This window comes from Idiotropiscis lumnitzeri, chromosome 6, assembly GCF_059441095.1.
Source record: "Idiotropiscis lumnitzeri isolate Australia: NSW breed Sydney's pygmy pipehorse chromosome 6, RoL_Ilum_1.0, whole genome shotgun sequence".
Lineage (NCBI taxonomy): Eukaryota > Metazoa > Chordata > Actinopteri > Syngnathiformes > Syngnathidae > Idiotropiscis > Idiotropiscis lumnitzeri.
In genome coordinates this window covers 14,321,436-14,342,563 of record NC_142396.1, presented here as the reverse complement: position 1 = coordinate 14,342,563, position 21,128 = coordinate 14,321,436, and the positions used below count along the sequence as shown (strand labels likewise).

General features: G+C 40.2%; 1 protein-coding gene and 1 long non-coding RNA gene across 3 annotated transcripts in view; both read left to right on the top strand.

The window, feature by feature from the left end:
* LOC148335350 (neural-cadherin-like) overlaps window positions 1-21,128 on the top strand; it is a 121,111-nt gene that overhangs the window by 23,600 nt on the left and 76,383 nt on the right. The gene's annotated exons all lie outside the window — the stretch shown is intronic.
* LOC148335351 (uncharacterized) lies at window positions 10,604-19,604 on the top strand. The gene is made up of 3 exons (XR_015844003.1): window positions 10,604-10,977; window positions 11,513-18,707; window positions 19,243-19,604. It is a non-coding gene; the product is annotated as an uncharacterized LOC148335351 (long non-coding RNA).

Sequence of the window (21,128 nt, the reverse complement as noted above, 5' to 3'; positions counted from 1 at the left end):
AATTTACATGATCTACATAACTACTTCCTTGACTCAGACTTTTATAGACCGATATGGTGCGGGATATTTTTACACAGCCAGCTGCTTGACCGACACATTATGAAGGCTTTTTATAAACATTTTACCTTTAAAGAGACACGTTATGGAGAGAAAGGTCTTGGCTCAGTTAACTGGGCTGCTTTCTGTCTACGTGCCCATGAGGTAGAAAAATGATGGCCTGTTTTAATGCCAAGTGGTCATAAAAAGCATCAAAGTAAGCAGTAAAAGAGAAGATATATAGCCCCTTCTCCACCTGTTGCGTCTGTCACCAGTGTCGCTTGCTGCACAAGAACTGTTTCCCTCTGACCGAGCCGCTCTCTTGCCTCACAGTGAGCGAACCAGTTTGCAGTCTCCACTACACAGATTTCTCTTTCACTTGGCTTGCTTCACCTCGAGATTTAGCATCTGGATTCATTCACACTTACGTGGGTGCTCAGTGTTCGATGCCACAACCGTAATATTCAAATAAATTGAGGGCATCTGACCTATGCCAGCAATCAGCTTACATCATGAGCATCCTTCAGCATCCTTGAAATACAAGCTCACTTGTATTGACAGAAGGAGTTTTAGCGTCTTTTTATGTGTTTAGAACTCTATAATCATTGTGGATTTCTCCCCTCCTTACCATTCGCATTTCACACAGTATGCGCTTGAATATGAAACAGCAATGACAGAATGCTATATTTGCCAAATTACTTGCTGTGACTTTTCAGATTTGTTCATAACTCTTTGAGGGGCTTGTACATGTACGTTTGTGGAATAAAATCGCATCGTGCGTTTTTTGTTTGTGACTTTGTTTTTGTTTTGCGTTCTGGCATTTTGAGAGTCAGCCAAAACATGGCTACCTCTGAGTCAACGTAAATCGTAAATTATATCGCAACTGTTTGATAATAAATGGAACACAAAGAAGGTCTGGACTTCAGAGACCTCATTGTTGTCTATGGCCATGACGCTGCAGCCATTGGACTGTGGTTTTGTCGAGTAACGTGAGTTGGAATTGGTGAATAGGACAGTGGTGGATCAAATATGGTGGAGTTTGAGGTACACGTCCACAGTCACTAGATGGTAATTCACAGAGGTGAGGTTTCGTCAGTGCTTTAGTCCGTCTGTGAGTTCTCATCAGTATTTCAGGCCCGCCTGGTTGGTCCGAATCAGCCAAAAAATGTCAAGAATGGAATTACCGGAATCACATCACCTGCATGTGCCACAGACCTGACACAGCCAAATAAAAAAAATTGTGATAAAAAAAATAAAACAGTGTTGTTTACCTTTCCGTCCCGCAGATATTAATGACATGTGTCCCATATTAATTTCACAGATCACCACACGTGCATGTCGTTTTTAATTTTATAATCTTTCTTTATTTCGTCGCGTGTCGGATTGTGGAGCGCCTGCATGTGACGTGGAAATCATATTCTTGACGCCGATTGGCTTTGCCAACAGGTGGGTCGGCCCGAAATACAGACGAGAAGTTCATGAGGGGCTGATGATGCCCACATCCGGTGATTGGGTGGGTTCGCATCGGATCAAGTTCCTGCTGAAAGCGGCAACCCTAGTTATTAAACATTCAGTCTCTTCAGCGCAAAACTGAGCCAGTCATGGTTCCGATGTTTGGGTGTACCGTGAACTGGTCGGGTCTTGTAGTTTTCTTTCCCAACCAGTAATACAACTTTCCCATATTTAAAAGATGGCGTTGTGGAGGCCTTGCTCAGAATGTGGAAATGCTAGCATCCCAAGATTTGAGCCTTGTAGAACGAAAGTCAACACTCAGAGACAGCCCCCTTCGGTGTGGTAAAAGGATAAACACTCGTATACCCAGGGCTCAATCACGATTCTAATGATAACGCGCGCTATATAAAGTGGTTAAATGGATATATTAACTGTTGCCATCATATAACATTACAGTGTATAGTAAATAAGTAGCTTCTACCAACAAGCACTGGATATGAATTATAAAGTATATGGTGGCAGAGTGAGGCGCCAAACATAAGATTAAGTTAATCAGTATAATCAGATCAAATGTAAGGAGATCTGCAGGGTCCTGAAATTAAATGAAAAAATGTCAGGCAAATTTTTAATGACGAGTCTAAGCACATAAAAATTGAAGGTAGTGAAATTACTCTGAAAGTAGCAACGGGTTCATGAGGCTAATTAACGTTTCCAAGCATGGCATATCATTATGTAAACCATGTTTTATTTTTATCATAACTCTACTGGAGGTAATCTATGTGAAGGTGTGGGGAAGCTGACCACACACTCCTCAGGTGGCTCGTGTCTTGAGCTTAGAAGTGTGGAGCTTTGTACTGCCTCTCATTTCCATGCCGAGAAAACCAAACAAATTGATTTTGCATAATGCATTTGAAAAACAATGTTTTATCAACCAGAACATGACATAATAAGATACATTTATTGGATGGCAGCAGTGGATTTGCAAGTTTATCATAATTTAGATTCTTAATCATATCAAAATCAATCTTTATTTGTTTTAGTTGAGTGGCACTGTCTTTGCCTCCCCCGGCTTTAATAGCCACTCCTGTCGGTGAAAAATGTGCTAGTGAAAGATGTTTCATCATACTGGATCAAATCTGGCGTGGGGAAGCTCTTTAGTCCATGGAATAATATGCATTTGACGTATAATTTTTTTGCTTTCAGTTCTTTTACAGAAAAGTAACTAGTTAAAGAAGGCCGCTTTAACTATTGATATTCCCATTCCGTTTGTTTTTTTCATTTCCTCAGTTTGACTAACTCACTTGTGTTGACTTGTTGAGTGAGCATCTGTGCAGCCATCGTGTGTGTGGGAGGTTCTCCGAAAACACGGTTCACCTCAGGTTGCGGATGGTGACCCAATTCGAGAGTCAATCCTTTTTTTCGCTTTAAAATCAATCACCAGATGTGTCTGTTTCCAATATTGCATCTATAATGCAAGTGATAAAATAAACAACTTTACTGAGATATGCGTTGTTGTCTGTGTGAATGTATTTTGAGGAGTGAAAAATAGCACTCGCGACTTCTTCTTGTCCGTGACATGCCGACGCTCACTTGTCAACAAAAGTATCTTAAACTGGCCGAGTTTATAAAGCACAATATGTTTTAATCGAGTTCCACGCTGTGCATAATGTGACAATACGTAGGCAGAAAAAAAAAATCCATTATGGTTGTTATATTTTGGGTCTACGACGTACCTCAGACGATTTACAACCGTACTTAACATTATGCTTCTGCAGGAACTACTTTGGAAAGAAAAACCGGAAGCAATATGATAAAATACGGTGTTAACATGATGTTAAAAATTCAGCGACGACAGAGTGAGCGCGGTGTCCAGTCTAATTGGGAGTGACTGTACAATAAAATCAGTGGCTTCATTATTTCACATGAGTTGCACACACTATTGTATTAGTGTATTCTTGCGTGTGAGTCAGTAGGATTCAAAAGGCACGTAGTTCAGCTGCAGGCATTTTGTATTTCGCGAAGGAAGCAGCTAATAAATTGTGGCGTCCACGTGAACGTCGAATGTAACGAACCTACATGACTGACATTGTTTCCATCTGGTCACCATTCAGAGGAAATTTTCTGTGTAATGGATAATTTGTTGATAATTCTTTTCAGCTGAATATCTTTGTGTGAAAGAAGTGAAGCTCTTAAAGGATAAAAATGATTAATTTAAATCAATTTGGTACTTTAGTGCTCAGTTTTTGGTGTCCATGGAAAAATCGTACCAACATGTAACAACAGAGGAGACATTCTACAATTTCATTTGAACAAAGGGCTGAGTGAACTCTTCTGATCTTCATTTATTCATAGCATACCGCGGGAAGGTTTGATTTAAAGTATATATGATTTTAAATGGTTTTTGCACAAGTTGAGTTTTGGGCTCATTTATCACACTAATGGACGGTTCTTTCTGAGAACCACACTTGTGTGAACAACACCTGCCTAACCTCTACCCCTGATTTTCTTTCATTTTTGATACGACTCTACCTCAACCAATCATTATTATTAAGCGGTTCTCTCGTGTCACCTCGTGAAGTGCTTAATAGTTAAAGTAACGCACTGCATAATTTGGCAGTAATTGAAACATGCTCTCATGATTGAAAATTGAATGATATTAGGGGTTGTGAAAAAAGTAACACCTGCTACTCCTGTTATTCTGATCACTGGTGTGTTGTATTAGAGTGACAGATTTTTTGATACGAGTGTGTGTGTGAATAACCTGACTGATGTTTACATTATGTGTGTATGATAATGGTATAGGTTTCCACATTTTCTGTTTCATTGGAATGACACAAACAGTTTCAGTCTATCGTGGCCACTAAAGATTTATAGACACCCACAAAACCCACATTATAATACTATGCCTTTAAATAAAGTAATTAGGAAAAGATATCTTGTAAGTACCCAAAGAATATATGTTGGGCTTTTTACAACAAATGGTATTGAATAAATTTTTTCTACAGGCTATGTGTGTAAGACACTATTTACCTTACATTATATTTTTTTTGCCATTACTGGCTTTATTTGTCATCTTTACTGTGACACCATCCAATTTCCACAGACATAGCATTCTGGTCAATTTCACTGTAATATCCTGTCACATGAAAAAGTGTGGGTGTGAGTTGATGTGAGTGTGTTCAGTGCTCATTTAATTTTATATATATATATATATATGAAATGTGTAAGCTTAATGCGAAACGTTTTCAATCATTTCGTATAAGTTTTACTGGTATTTAATAAACACCTGCCTTAATTATAAAATTAATTCATTTGAATCTCTTGGCAATAATCAGTGGGATTATGCAAGGACATTGAAATAAAAAAAAAAAAGTGGTCAACGTTGCAAAATTTATATGTAGATGTCAGCTCTCCCCAAGGTCCTTATATCTTCTTCTTGACCAGAGCAAAATAAAGATTCTATTCTTTGGCATGCATTTTCAAATATTAATATGGATACCTTGCAGTTAAATATGAGTGTTTGTGCTTCTGCTGTTGTCCAAATACTCCCCTGTTATGAGTAAGCATGAAGAAAAACAAATAAATAGCTATGAGGCAAATAGGAAAACAGGGAAAGCAAAATGTTCATCTGATGAGTTCATGCTCTGTTGCTCATTCTAATAGAAAAAGATCCACAGATTATAAATTGTGCATTAATATTAGTTGGTTTCATTGTTATATCCTTCACCATAGATTGTGCTGTATAATTGACATTTTTAAATGCTGTTTATTTGTTTTTTTCCATTTGTCAGCTTCATTACACAAAACTATAGTAGCTATTTTAAGAACTATGTTACATTGTGAAATATAAACAATATGTAAATATAAACAAGCATTACTCACTTTTGCATACTATAGTAGGCTACATTGACAATTCAGTCCTGGTGGCTTGTTTCAGGTCACCGTGGACAAAAAAAAACAAAAACAAAACATAGTTGTCAAACAATGCACAGTAATGAAAATCGCAATGTTTCTGTCCTTTTGTTTCCTACCCAGATAGATATATTTTCACTTATATCTGGGATGAAAATAAAGTCTGAATATAGAAATAATATATATAATATAATATAATATTTGTAACCGCATATTTTTGAGTGTCACACTTTCAATCCTCGCGTGTGACGATCACCTGGCCTGTTCCACTACATGGCATGTGCTGTTTCGAAGGGTCCGTCGCATACAAAGTAAAGTGCCCTCATTTGCTGCCAACAACTCTTCTAAAGCTAAGCCATGTGTTTAATTAACCTACAATGCCCGCCGGGGCATACCTGTTTATAATGCTCAATGAATGTGTGTGTGTGCGTGTGTGTGTGTGTGAGAAATTTAGAGAAAGAGAGCGCGTTCGCTCAAATTCTTGGCATTGCAATGCAGCGTGCATGTGAATAAGGCTCTTTTCCTTTATTTCTTTTTTTTTTTTTTTTTTAATAGAGACTGATAAGTGAATAAGTTGTTGACAAACATAAAATAATCAAACTTATATTCAGTAGTATTCTGTGCCCCCCTGCGCCGACATTGACTCCGGAGTCTGGCCGGGCAGCCAAAGCGTGCTCCAAACCTACCCGGTGTAAGAAATGTGAGGGACCCCGTTAGACAAGCCAGGACGAAATAATACTTTCATCCGTGTTAAACGGTGTGCCAAACTATAATGCACCTTCAAAGAGCCTTCGGGATTCAGCAGCCCGACACAAATACCGTAATAGACTCTGAGAAAACAAGACAAGACTTGAATGCAGTGAAAAAAAATGGCCAAAATCACACGCCGCATGTTTTGGGCAAACAGGGCTGCCATGGCTTATGGTAACATAATATAAACGTGGACATGAATAAATATATTCTCAATTGCCGTACATGAATGGAAAGCGAATGGACATTTCTAATACTGTTGCCAACATACCATCACACAGTGTATTTTGTTCCATCGACCCAATCCAAATGGTGCCCCTTTTGTCCAACTTTTCCCCTCCGTTCCTTTATGCATGTAGACAGCCGTTACAAGAAGTCATTTGGCTCACATTTGAATTGCATGTTTATTCACGCCCCTTATTGTCTCAGCCTTTGGACTGAGCCGCTATTACTGCAGTTGAGTGCATGTAGCAGCAGTGTCACTAAGTTAATGTATTCCACATGCTGTTCAATCTCCAGCTGTCATCTGCACATTCTCCTTCAAGCATAGCGCTTGACTGAGTTGTTGGTGTGCGTGTGGGAAGGTGTGCATGTGTGTGTGTAAAGGCTTATTGATACAAAATATTATCCCCGCTGATCTGATATTAACTTTCCATTCACCCGTATGTAAGACGGCACCCCTGAATTTCTGTCTCGTTTGGGCAATTGTCATTTTTGCTTGCAGACGCACATTGTCTAATTCCATGCAGATATTTATTTAAATGATTCTCCATGGGGTACAATAAAAAGCCATGGATCTATAACAAACATGGGCGGTTTTACAGGGAGGAAGGTGCCACCCTGACAAAATGCCTTGACCCACAGTTGCCACAACTGGCTGCGGGCTATGAATCGATCAATACTAAATTTCACATTTTATGAGAAATGTTCCTTATATTGCCTCTATAGTGTGCATAAAAAGTGTGTTTATAATGAACTCTCACTCCGACCCGCTTCTTTCAAAAGAAATGCCACCAATTGAGCTCCTGACCTCATGTGACTGATCCCCATGTGCATTTGTTTAAACTAGCATAGTAGGATTTTAAAATGAAAAGCAGTGAGAAAATTAGCGTTCATCAGTCAACAATGCGTACAAGTGAATTTGCATCTCACTTTCATGAAAAGGATATAATAAAATACATGTGCCAGCTAGATGGTTGGCTATCATGATAACTATCATGATGGCAGATGGGGAGGACTGCAATGGCGGTCACGCAAAAGTTTGGAACGCTTACAAGTTTAGGTTACGGGCGGTGTGCACTTTGATCTTAATCTTTGAGACAAGCAGCGCTGCGCTCGCCGGAAAACCCGCCTCATGCCGAGGAAGGGGCGGGCTCTGTGGCAGAGTGGCGGTGGATTACTGGGCGTTTTGGCCTTGCTGGAAGAGGGAGCCGCTGGTGTGCTCGGTTGCAGCCTCCCCTCCGCTATAGACACAAGGAACTGTCCATCCGAACACCGGCGCGAGGCCGGCCAGTAGGAGCCCTCTGATGGAGGGTCATGGCTGCATATCGGTTGGGCCTGTAGTTGAGTGAGGAGGGCGCTCGTTGTACTTATTTTTTGGTTATCCACCGAAGGGAGTTGCCCCAGAGGTAAACTGAAAAACTGAAAAATTTCAAAGTGCCAGCGAGCATCAGGTGGGATGGCCTGCGCCTCGCGTCATTGTGAAGTCAAGCAATGTTTTTGATGAATAAAATTTAGCCAAAAACATAAAAAACAATACGTGTTTATTTTAGTTTTCTTTAGCACAGTACTTTTTACAAATGTTACTCATCTGACTTCACTGTCTTCCACATTTAAAAAAAGATGCTTGATACCCGAGAACAGTGAACTACATTTACAAGTATTCCTTTTTGTAATTGTAAATATGTTCATAGCATTCTTTGCATAGTGTACACAGTAATTTTTTATTCATTTCTAAAATGCACTCAACATTTACAGCTAAAAATAATAAGGCCACAGCATCAATTTCTGTTTAACTCGTAGCATCTTTTATAACAATATCAGGAATGCAAGAACAAGTTGCAAAGTTTAAACAAAGTTTAATGTACAACCATCTTAATTGTCTTTATTTTTAGTTTGTATATACCTTAATATACCTTAACTAAAACAGATAATGGATGGATATTCCTTAAATAATTCAGGATGTAAGAGAATGATGGTTATTTAAGAGCACCTGCTTGCAGGTGTGATATGCTGCGGTTTACATACAATCCGATTAGTCGACTAATTGCAAATGCTATCAGTGACTAGTAGGCTAGCAAAATAATCATTTGGAGCGGCCCTAAGTGAGAATTATTGCACAGCCTACATATACATAGCCTGCGTTAGCGCTTGAGATTAAGTTTGTGACATGCATGCAGAAATGCAGAAAATGAAACCTGAATTAGAAGTGTGTGTGTGCATGGTTGTGCATTTGTGTGCATGTGGCGGAGTTACAACTTCAGCCCTCCCAACTGAACCTCTTGCCACCCCCTCGCCACCTCACATATAACTCTCGAACCGTCAGTGATAACGAGGCACAAAGAATACTCATTACAAATAGTGTAAAGTCCGTGTTAATGTTAGAATTGTTCTGTCCTAGAGATGTTTTTCTTCCAAAATTATGCTGACAGCATTGTATAGTTTCTATCCGGCGTACAGTTACTTGACGTTCGATGCGTCACACAACACTTCGGGCTCTTCCTCATCTATGTTTCCCTCTTTGGATTGTGTGTGTTGTGTATCTATGATCCTCTGCTTTACTCTTCCCGTTCATCCTTCATCCCACACACAGTGCGTGTCCTTTTACCGTGGGCAGTGTACACTCTATGTGCACACACGCAGTGTATATGTCCACATTGGCACTTGAGACAACTTTTCTCTTTATTCAACAAGCCACTTAGCAACTTTATATAGCAACTACCCAAGGAGAGGATTAACTGCAGGAAACATAAACAGAAAAGCTTGCAGCAAGATAGTACACACACCCAAACATCCCCAACACCGTACTCGGGAGCCTTGTCCAAGCACACGTTGCACCCTTGTCAGCCACCTTTTTATCATCATTATGCCAGTAAATACTTAGTCTTATACTTGGGGCTTTGCTGTGTTTTTATCACACTGAGACCTGAGACTAAAAACCACACTCGATTTAAGAGAAATCCTGTGAAGCCTATGAGCCTTTACCATTTTCTGTTATTTGATCCCATCTTTTGTCTCCGGTCTTGGGTCGTGCATGTGATGGGAATTTACTCATAGCTGCTGTGCAACATACTAGATTAGGAGAGAAGCCATACTGACTGCTGTGCATGTGCTCTCACTTGTTGTGTGCACTCTCATATAGACTTCATTATCATTCCAGCACTGATAGACTTTAATTATCTGCCTTGGTGCTGATTAGTGTTTGGAACAGGCTAATTAGATGAAGTCTTGTAAAATCATCACTAGTATTACCAGAGAGACACGTTATGATGCGGAAAGACACCAGCAAGCAAGAAGCAAGGAATATGTCTTCCTGCAAAGACCAAATGTTAAGAGCTCGAGCTATGATTTCTATGTTGATTAATGGTCCTGCTTTACGCTAAAATCTTTATGCTGTACCCTTATTCATCAAGTGGATTGTTCCGTTTTACGAAGCAGGATGATCACACTTAAATTGCATAAACCACAGCTGTCGACATTTAGGCGATACCATCCGAACATTGATTAGTTTCTCAGCACCCATGATACAGTGGCAATTTATCTGAAAGGAACTATCGTCAAGATTCAACCGAGAACTTTTCTTGCTACAGAGAAACTTAAAAGCCTGGGCAGGCAGATAGATTAATTATTTTCCCCGTGCTTCTTCCTCCCTCTGTTATTATCCCTCTAACAATCCTTTTAGGAGCTGTCACACACTTTCCGGCTATTATGTTTCTGTTGTGAACTCTGTGGAGTGTAACATACTGTATTTCTCATCAAAGTGCATCTTAACTGTAAACCGCTTTCAAAAGAAGGCATGGGGTATTTATTTATTTTTTTCATCTCAGCTCTTGCATGTCGCAGTACACGTGAGCCAGTGACATCTGGTTGCATCGGTCAGTTTCAGGAGTGGTACGACACTGATTCCTCCCTCTAAAGTTGGATACCAAAATATGAGGCCAAAATGGAAGATTAGCCTAATATATATATATATATATATATATATATATATTTTTTAGCAAGGCGGGATTAGTGATGAAAAAGAACTTCTTAGACGCAGCCATTTTGGATAGATAAAGGTTTTTATTCTGGTCACATGCCGATGTCAAGAGAAGTCGCCCCAAAAAGTTGTCTGTGCTTGCGTCCCACTCCTGTGTCCGTTAGGTAGCAGTATGAATATTCAAACTCACTTAGCTATGCAATGCCAACACCTAAAACTTGTTACCCTGGTGTAACCCAGTAGAGAAAACGCCATTTTATTTTGAAAAAACATTTATTGTGTTAAGAGGAAGTGTATATCTCTCGTCTACTTGATTTCCTGTTTGGAGTGTCATTCATCTGATTATGACTTTCTGATTCGTCAAAGTCAAGTTGTCCCGCCTTCTCGAGACGCTATCTCGAGATTAGCTGTGTATATCGTTCTTTTCCGCCTGGACGCCCAACTGAAAGGTTGCGTGACGATATCTAATGCTAATGTGCCGTTCGGTGAGTGAAATACTTATTGAAGTTGATATAAATGTGACCAATAATAAAATGTTAATTGGGAAATGTTTTATCTTAAGTGTGGATACCAGTGAGAACTGAGGGTCTGTGACAAATCGACCGTGTTCGTACTTGAACGTCGTCTTGGTGAGTCGCCATGCACTTGCTATGGACTACGTCGTAAAAACGTTTATGTGAGGCTAACGCTAAGATAACGTTAAGCTAATGCTAATCGCGAGTGGAAATGTACTGCTTGTTTACAGTGAAAGAGTTGATTTTACTTGTTTTAAGGTCTTTCTAAAGCAAGGTTTATGTTGACAAACAAATGTATAACTGCTCATTTTGATGTAATATGTGTTAAAAGTGAAATGTTGAATTGACTCAGTTATGTTTGTTATACAATTATTTCTTTATTGAAGTGATTGATATGTAAACCATAAAACATGGTTATTGAGAAATTGGACATATTGAGAAATGTGTTTATTGTTAGCTCATGAGTTCATTTCATGTGTTACAATGACAATTTGGAAAACATGCATGTAAATTAATAACTGTTATAAATGTGATATTTAGATGCAGTATTTATGATAATTGAAAACTATAGAGCTATAGCGACTGATAAGACTGGAAAGTGATGATAGACTTATTAGCTGCATACAATAATTTCATTATTGTTATGCAGGCTGGGTTTTTTGTCTTGGCATTAAACCAAGATCCGAAACTGAATGGATTCTCCTTTGATGGAGATGGCGAGCCTGAGCCCAGAACCACATCTGCGATAAAGGAACCACAGTCTTCACCAACTTCTTTGTGAACATCACGTGGTAACACACCTAATTACCACCACGACAAGACTTTTTTCCCCAAGACTACCGGAAAGAACATTGACTGACTTAAACAAAATATTACTGAGCTCAGTAGGACTTTGGGATTATTATTTCTAATTTTTGGGATTTGTGATTTATTTTATGTATATGATGCCGGCTGTGAATTTGTAAATAATTGTTTTGTTTTCCATGTTAATACAGTTATTGTTGTTGCTCATTTCTGCCTCCAGCTATTTCATTCACACACCTATCAATTATCACTATTGTAGCCTTCGAGAATCTAGAGTCTGGTCCAATTTATTAAATATCAAACTAACACTATCTTTAAGTAATCGGGGGTTACAGTAAGTTTTGGCGAGCCAGCCAGGAGTATTTTCTCGTAATACATAAGCTCGAATATATTTCCAAATGGATATTATTGAACAGCAATCTGTTAAAATTCCAAACTCGGTGATTGTCATTGGAATAGCTGGAGATGAGCAATGTGATGAGGTGGTGGAATTCCTTAAACAATATGGGTCAATTGCAAGAGCCATAAAAGTAGATGATGTTAATTCCAAGTATTGCGGTAGCGTAATTGTGGAATACAACTCAGGAGCCGCTGTCGACTCTATTGATCCTTTGCCATTGATACATGTATCGGACAGCGGGGTTAGCTCGAAGATACAGTCTCTTGCGAGTGTTTATACACAAAGTATTGGGAAAAACACAACGAAAGCATATCTTAGTGATATTCAAAACCTTGCCAAGATGAGTGGTAGAGACTATGCAGAAGTCCTGAAAGACATGATGTCAGAGATAAACGATTCAATTAGAGATCTTCCAGAACCATTCGAACAAAATTATTTACCTGACAATCCGCCTGTAACTCTGTCAGTAGAACCACAGCCCTCGGAAGTTGAGAGTAACATTGGAGGTGCACGGCAGACCGTTACTAACCGATCACTTTGCAAGCCAACAATTTCAGAACAAGATTTAAATCCCCCAGAAGTTCAACGTGTTGTAGTTGAACACATAGTAAAAAGAGATGACTTTTCAGGGCCACAATTCTCACAGAAGCTGAGAGCTTTTTCAGGGAAGGATCCTCGTCCTAATTATGAGCCAGATTATGATACTTGGCGCTCTAGTGTAGAACTAGTCATGACAGATCCCTCAGTGTCGCAACAGCAACAGACCCGGAAAATCATTGAGAGTCTTCTACCCCCTGCTGCTGATGTCATAAAGCACCTGAACCTCAACAGCTCACCTGCTGAATACCTCCAGTTGTTGGATTCAGCATTCGGAACAGTACAAGATGGAGGAGAACTATTCGCTAAGTTTCTTGACACATATCAAGATACTGGAGAGAAGCCATCCTCATATTTGCAACGCCTACAAGGAGCTTTGACGCTCACTGTAAAACGGGGTGGTGCCGCTAGCGATGATTTTGAAAGACTGCTACTCACACAGTTTTGTCGAGGTTGTTGGGATAATTCCCTTTTAATAGACCTCCAGTTAAAACGAAAGAGAACAAATCCCCCAACGTTTGCTGACCTATTGTTCTTGTTGCGCACCGAAGAAGATCAACATGCTACCAAAACTATGCGAATGAGACAGCATCTGGGAAGTGCAAAGCAAAAGGTGACTTCTCATGTGCAAATAGCCGAACCCGTCACTGAAAATGATAGCAACATTGCTACTCTGAATTCAATTACAAAAGAACTTTCAAGCCAAGTTGCGGAAATCCAGAGTCAGCTGGTGAAGCTAACTGCCAAAACACAGAAAAGAAAATCTCGAAATGCAAAGAATGTACCCGAACCGAAACAAGACAAACTAAAACTGAAAGTGAATACAAAAGAACCCATTGGACAAACCAACAATACTCAAACGAAAGCACCTAAACCGTGGTATTGTTTCCAATGTGGTGAAGATGGCCACATAAAGCCAACCTGTGAAAATGAACCAAATGCCGCTTTAGTGGCAGAGAAGCGGAAAATTTTTAAAGAAAACCAAAGGAAGTGGGAAGCTGAAAATCCTTCAGCTGCTACTGCACATTTAAACTAAGTACAGTCTCTGTTGAGGGGCAAATGGAGACTGTTGCCAGACAATCACGTCCCACGAAAGAAAAGCACAACGCTAACCTTAAACAGTCTTTGGCTAAGCAGCAAAAATGCAGCTTGCCAAAAGGCCTAGTTGGTTCAAAATGTACCGCTACTGTTAGCATTTCAGGTGTTAATGTTAACTGTCTTCTTGATTCTGGATCACAAGTGACCACAGTCACAGAGTCGTTTTTCAAACAGAACCTTCCTGAACAAACCCTTTATCCACTCTATGACCTTTTAGAGGTAGAGGGCGCTGCAGGACAGCCTGTACCTTATTTAGGTTACATAGAAATGACTGTTACCTTTCCAAAAGATATTTTAGGGACAGTGATTGATATACCAACGTTAGCTCTAGTTGTTCCGGATATACACCCAAATAGTCAGACACCATTGTTAGTTGGAATGAATGTTCTTGATGTTCTTTATGAGATTTATTTAGACGTCAAGACTATTGAGCACCTACCTGTTCCTTATGGGTTCAGAGCACTTCTGAAGACTCTTGAAATCAGACACATACAACACAAAGATGGCAACATTGGGTTTGTCACCCTGGCAGGAAAAACAACTGCTGTTGTCCCAGCTGGTCGCTGTGTCGTCCTGGAGGGATCTGCTAATGTTCAATGCACATCAGTTGATTCATGCGCTATAATTGAACATCCAACTCAATCTTTCCTACCAGGTGGCCTTTGTGTGAAGAGTTGTCTGATAACTCTTTCTTCCCGAGCTCCATACAAAGTTCCTGTTGTGATCACCAACGAGACAGACCAAGATGTGACCATTCCATCTACCTGCGTGATCGGAGAGCTTGGAGCGTTCCGTTGTGTTGTCTCGCAGCATAATGTCACAAATTCGACAGAGCCACCCATGAACAAAGAGGCGTCTCTGACTTTCAACTTTGGAGATTCCCCAATACCTCAGAATTGGAAGGAGAGAATAACCAAACAACTCTCTGATATTCCAGAGGTATTTGCTCACCATGACCTTGATTTTGGGTGTACTAGTAAAGTGAAACACTCCATCAAACTTCTTGATCCAACTCCCTTTAAGCATCGTGCACGCCCCATTCACCCCCAAGATCTGGAAGCAGTCCGTAAACACCTTCAAGAACTGCTTTCTGCCGGTGTGATAAGAGAGTCACAGTCACCCTACTCCTCTCCGATTGTCGTGGTGAGGAAGCGGAACAATGACGTCCGTCTATGTATAGACTTCCGCAAACTTAACTTGCAAACAGTTAAGGACTCATATGCCCTTCCAAACCTGGAGGAGACCTTCTCAGCGCTTTCGGGATCCAAATGGTTTACAGTCCTTGATCTCAAATCTGGTTATTACCAGATTGAAGTTGAAGAAGCAGACAAAGAGAAAACCGCATTTGTCACTCCACTTGGGTTCTGGGAATTTAACCGGATGCCCCAAGGTGTAACCAACGCACCAAGCACCTTTCAACGATTAATGGAACGTTGTGTTGGTGACATGAACTTGAAGGAAGTACTTGTATTTTTGGATGATTTAATCATCTTTTCAAGTACTCTTGAGGAACATGAACGACGTCTCATGCGAGTACTTCAACGTCTGAAAGAGTATGGACTGAAATTATCATCCGAAAAATGCAAATTTTGCCAAACAACAGTGCGTTACCTTGGTCATGTAATCTCAGAGAATGGTGTTGAAACAGATCCCGAGAAGATTCAGGCCTTAAAAACCTGGCCAAGACCCACAAACCTCAAAGAGTTGAGGTCCTTTTTAGGATTTTCTGGCTACTATAGACGTTTCATAAAGGGATACTCATCTATAGTGCGCCCACTTAATGACCTGACACGAGGATACCCACCATTCAGCAAAAAGTCCAAAGAAAAAGAATCAAATCATACCTATTATGATCCCAAACTGCCATTTGCCAGCCGATGGACACCTGACTGTCAAAGAGCTTTTGATTCCATCATTGAAAAGCTAACAACAACCCCGATCTTAGGTTTTGCAGACCCAAAGCTACCTTATTTGCTTCATACCGACGCCAGTACGACAGGCTTAGGAGCAGCACTCTATCAAGAGCAGGAAGGTCGGCTTCGGGCCATAGCATTTGCCAGTCGAGGGTTGTCCAGAAGTGAAGCACGCTATCCAGCTCATAAGTTAGAGTTTTTAGCGCTCAAGTGGTCAGTGACAGAAAAGTTTCACGATTATTTGTATGGTGGTAACTTTACTGTGGTGACGGATAGTAATCCACTCACATATATATTAACCTCTGCTAAATTAGATGCAACGGGATACAGATGGCTTGCTGCTTTGTCAAACTACAACTTTAAACTGCAGTATAGAGCAGGCAAACAGAATTGTGATGCTGATGGACTTTCCCGACGTCCTCATGGAGATCTTGTCAATGATGCACAGTCAAGGAAAGAGCAAGAACGAGTGAGCCAGTTTGTCGAACGTCATTTAGCCGACGACATGTCAGAGCTTGTTGATACAGAAGTTATGCAAGCAATTTGTCAGAACCATCTCATTAAAGCCAAGAACCCCAATAACTACGGTGATGTCACACTTGTGGAGACATTTACCATCTCAGCAAGTGCAATCCCTGACGCCTACAGTTCCGAAGAATTACATGGTCTGCCAACACTTCCTGCTTTGTCCACCTCTGAAATTAAAGACCGACAAAGAGCTGACTCAACGATCAGTCAAGTGATTGCGCAGATCGAATTTGGTCAAACACCCCCTCCAACCTCCCGGAGGGAATTACCGGATCTTCCTCTCTTACTCAGAGAACTAAATAAATTGGAATTGCATGATGACGTGTTATACAGAAAACGACGAGATGGAGACCAAGTGACTTATCAACTTGTTCTTCCTGAAGAACTCAGATCATCTGCACTTCAGAGTTTACACAATGATATGGGCCACTTGGGTATTGACAGAACCCTTGATCTGATCAGAAGCCGATTCTATTGGCCTCGGATGGCAACAGATGTTGAGCACAAAATAAAAACATGTGATCGCTGTATCCGTAGAAAGAGTCCTCCTGAGAGAGCAGCTCCTTTGGTCAACATCGCCACCATGCGACCGTTAGAGTTGGTTTGCATGGACTTCCTCAGTCTAGAGCCGGACAGCAGTAACACAAGTAACATTCTTGTGATGACAGATCATTTTACTAAATTTGCCCTTGCAGTGCCCACACCAAATCAAAAGTCCAAAACCGTCGCCAAGTGCTTGTGGGACCAGTTTATCGTTCACTATGGCATACCTGAACGTCTTCATAGTGATCAGGGTCCTGATTTTGAGGCAAAACTTATCAAAGAATTGTGTGAAATTTCTGGCATAAAGAAGATACGAACTACTCCATACCATCCACGGGGTAATCCCGTTGAAAGATTTAATCGAACGTTACTCAGTATGCTGGGAACTCTTGAAGACAAACAAAAATCCCATTGGAAAGTGTATGTTATGCCCTTGGTGCACGCATACAATTGCACGCGCAATGATGTGACAGGATATAGTCCATATGAATTGATGTTTGGTAGGAAACCCAGATTGCCAGTCGATCTTGCATTTGGACTACCCTTGAACAAAGATCAGAAGATATCCCATTCACAATACATTCAAAGTCTCAAAACACGACTGGAAGAAAGTTACAAGATAGCTTCAAGAAATGCACAAAAAGTAGCAGATAAAAACAAGGCCAGATTTGATCGTAAAATCTCTGTCTCTGAACTTGAAATCGGGGACAGGGTTTTGGTGAGGAACGTGCGACTGCGTGGTAAGCATAAGCTTGCAGATAAATGGGAAACTGACATTCATGTTGTTGTGAAACGAGCAGGGAACTTACCGGTTTACACAGTCAAACCAGAGTCGAAGCAAGGTCCTTTACGAACCCTACACAGAGACCTTTTGCTTCCGTGCAGTTTTCTTCCTGTTGCCACAGCAGACCGACCTGAACCGACACCTGTTAGTCGTCCAAAAACCCGCCTAACGACTGCAACAGAAATTCCTGATGCTGATGAATCTGATCAACCTGACAACGATGTTATGATTCCATGGATTGATGATTCCCGATGCCAGGAGATTGCCAGATTTACCACTGTGCGTGACTATACGACAACCCCAGATGCAACAAAATCCTTGGATACAACACCAACATTGGACAGAAACTTTACTGAAAACATTGGAACTGAGAACCTGGATAACGGAAATGGAAATGGGGATGAAACTTTGGAAAATGTTCCAGATGCTATCAACAGTGAAGTTGAAAGTGGAAATTCCCCTCTGACTCCTGACATACCTGAGGAATCCAAATCACCTGCAAGTACTCCTGAGGATTCAGTTGAGGAACAAACTATTGACTTATCCAAGAAACTGGACTATGATGATCCTGTGACCACTCAACCATTGAGGCGATCAGAGAGAGATAGAAGACCGCCAATGAGATTAGACTATCCTAATTTAGGGAATCCCCTAGTGACAGTTGTAAAGTCTTTATTTCACGGTTTAACTTCTGCTTTCACCGACTCCCTAAATAATCCAAATGAACAATATTTGCGAAACATGCATCGGGACATGCATGGTATTTTACAGGGGAGGGTGTAACCCAGTAGAGAAAACGCCATTTTATTTTGAAAAAACATTTATTGTGTTAAGAGGAAGTGTATATCTCTCGTCTACTTGATTTCCTGTTTGGAGTGTCATTCATCTGATTATGACTTTCTGATTCGTCAAAGTCAAGTTGTCCCGCCTTCTCGAGACGCTATCTCGAGATTAGCTGTGTATATCGTTCTTTTCCGCCTGGACGCCCAACTGAAAGGTTGCGTGACGATATCTAATGCTAATGTGCCGTTCGGTGAGTGAAATACTTATTGAAGTTGATATAAATGTGACCAATAATAAAATGTTAATTGGGAAATGTTTTATCTTAAGTGTGGATACCAGTGAGAACTGAGGGTCTGTGACAAATCGACCGTGTTCGTACTTGAACGTCGTCTTGGTGAGTCGCCATGCACTTGCTATGGACTACGTCGTAAAAACGTTTATGTGAGGCTAACGCTAAGATAACGTTAAGCTAATGCTAATCGCGAGTGGAAATGTACTGCTTGTTTACAGTGAAAGAGTTGATTTTACTTGTTTTAAGGTCTTTCTAAAGCAAGGTTTATGTTGACAAACAAATGTATAACTGCTCATTTTGATGTAATATGTGTTAAAAGTGAAATGTTGAATTGACTCAGTTATGTTTGTTATACAATTATTTCTTTATTGAAGTGATTGATATGTAAACCATAAAACATGGTTATTGAGAAATTGGACATATTGAGAAATGTGTTTATTGTTAGCTCATGAGTTCATTTCATGTGTTACAATGACAATTTGGAAAACATGCATGTAAATTAATAACTGTTATAAATGTGATATTTAGATGCAGTATTTATGATAATTGAAAACTATAGAGCTATAGCGACTGATAAGACTGGAAAGTGATGATAGACTTATTAGCTGCATACAATAATTTCATTATTGTTATGCAGGCTGGGTTTTTTGTCTTGGCATTAAACCAAGATCCGAAACTGAATGGATTCTCCTTTGATGGAGATGGCGAGCCTGAGCCCAGAACCACATCTGCGATAAAGGAACCACAGTCTTCACCAACTTCTTTGTGAACATCACGTGGTAACACACCTAATTACCACCACGACAAGACTTTTTTCCCCAAGACTACCGGAAAGAACATTGACTGACTTAAACAAAATATTACTGAGCTCAGTAGGACTTTGGGATTATTATTTCTAATTTTTGGGATTTGTGATTTATTTTATGTATATGATGCCGGCTGTGAATTTGTAAATAATTGTTTTGTTTTCCATGTTAATACAGTTATTGTTGTTGCTCATTTCTGCCTCCAGCTATTTCATTCACACACCTATCAATTATCACTATTGTAGCCTTCGAGAATCTAGAGTCTGGTCCAATTTATTAAATATCAAACTAACACTATCTTTAAGTAATCGGGGGTTACACTTGCGCTTCTTGCTGTGACTTTATGGGCCTGGAAACATCTGATAGCTACCAAAGGACTGTTTTACAATCCACATTGAAATGCCTGTTGGCTGGCACTATGAGGCTCTTCATAGTTAAGTGAAGAGAACTAATGCAATATCAATTAGTCTATGGTGAAATATACCTCACTATATAAATAATTCACTTCCAGGAATGTTGTTCCGGCTGCCACCTGATCACAGCTTTGTGGCCTAAGATTGATACGTGAAAGATTTTGCCCATCAAATCAAGCTACCGTTGACATTTGTATGACATGAAGTGTCCTGAAAATGACAAAGGATGATGGACACAAAAGTATAAAAATGACACAATAGAGTCTTATCTATCACTCACCATGCGTTGCCTGGGAATCCAAAGGTAACCATCAAAGAGGTGTGGCCCATTGAATTCTGGTACAGTTTTCCCGAGACGTAACAATTTAGTCATTCAAAAATGTAAAAAGATTCTAGTCAAAGAAACCAAGAATGTCCAGCCTTTGGTAATATAGGTTAAAGTTTCAAATTTGTGACTCCTCTCCTCTATATGCACACTAATTAATTTACGTAATGCAAGCTAAAGAACTGTACATAGACCCGAAATACAAACGTAAAACACATTTGCGATCTTTTGTAGTGTTAATAATTAAAATTGCATACACATGACGTTTTTAGTTTTTCTGATTCATTCACACAAAGGAGACTTCTGCAGCTTCTTTGACTGCCCTGCTGGTCACATGTCATCGGAATGCGAGTCCCCAAAGTGGGGTTGGTCCCCCACCACTCAGCCCCAAAGTTCTGTTAGAACGAGTGAAAGAAAAGGAGCCATCTTTGTCATAATGGAATGACTGGAAAACTGGCAAAAATTGTTACAATATTGCTGTGAAGAGAACCATTGTTATTCCAGGGACAGCACACCTATTTGGTCATTCTTCAGGTTGTGAAAGGAAAAGGACTCAATCTGCGCCTACTTTTGTCTTGGATTTAAAAGTACATATATAGCCACCAGTCACACGAAGGTGACTGTCTACATAACAGGATTTGAGATCGACACTTACCTGTAGGCCTCTTGCAACTCACCTTTGTGTGTCAGTCTAAGATGGTGTGTGAGTGTGTGCCAGACAGAAAGACAGTGACGTCCTTGTACCATGTTCGTGTGTATGTGTGTGCGTGTGATCCTTTTTGGGTTCAAACCTCTGATGATTGCCAACTGAACTAGTTGGCACCTTATGTGACATTGCCTCATTCCACATTGGCACACGATCACAGCTAATAGTTTTAAAAATAGTGGCTTAGAGTACAATACTCGCTCCACTTTTGCCCCATTAAACCTCGTAATGGCACCAGCACAAGTGCCTCAAGTACAAGCACTAAGTACACTG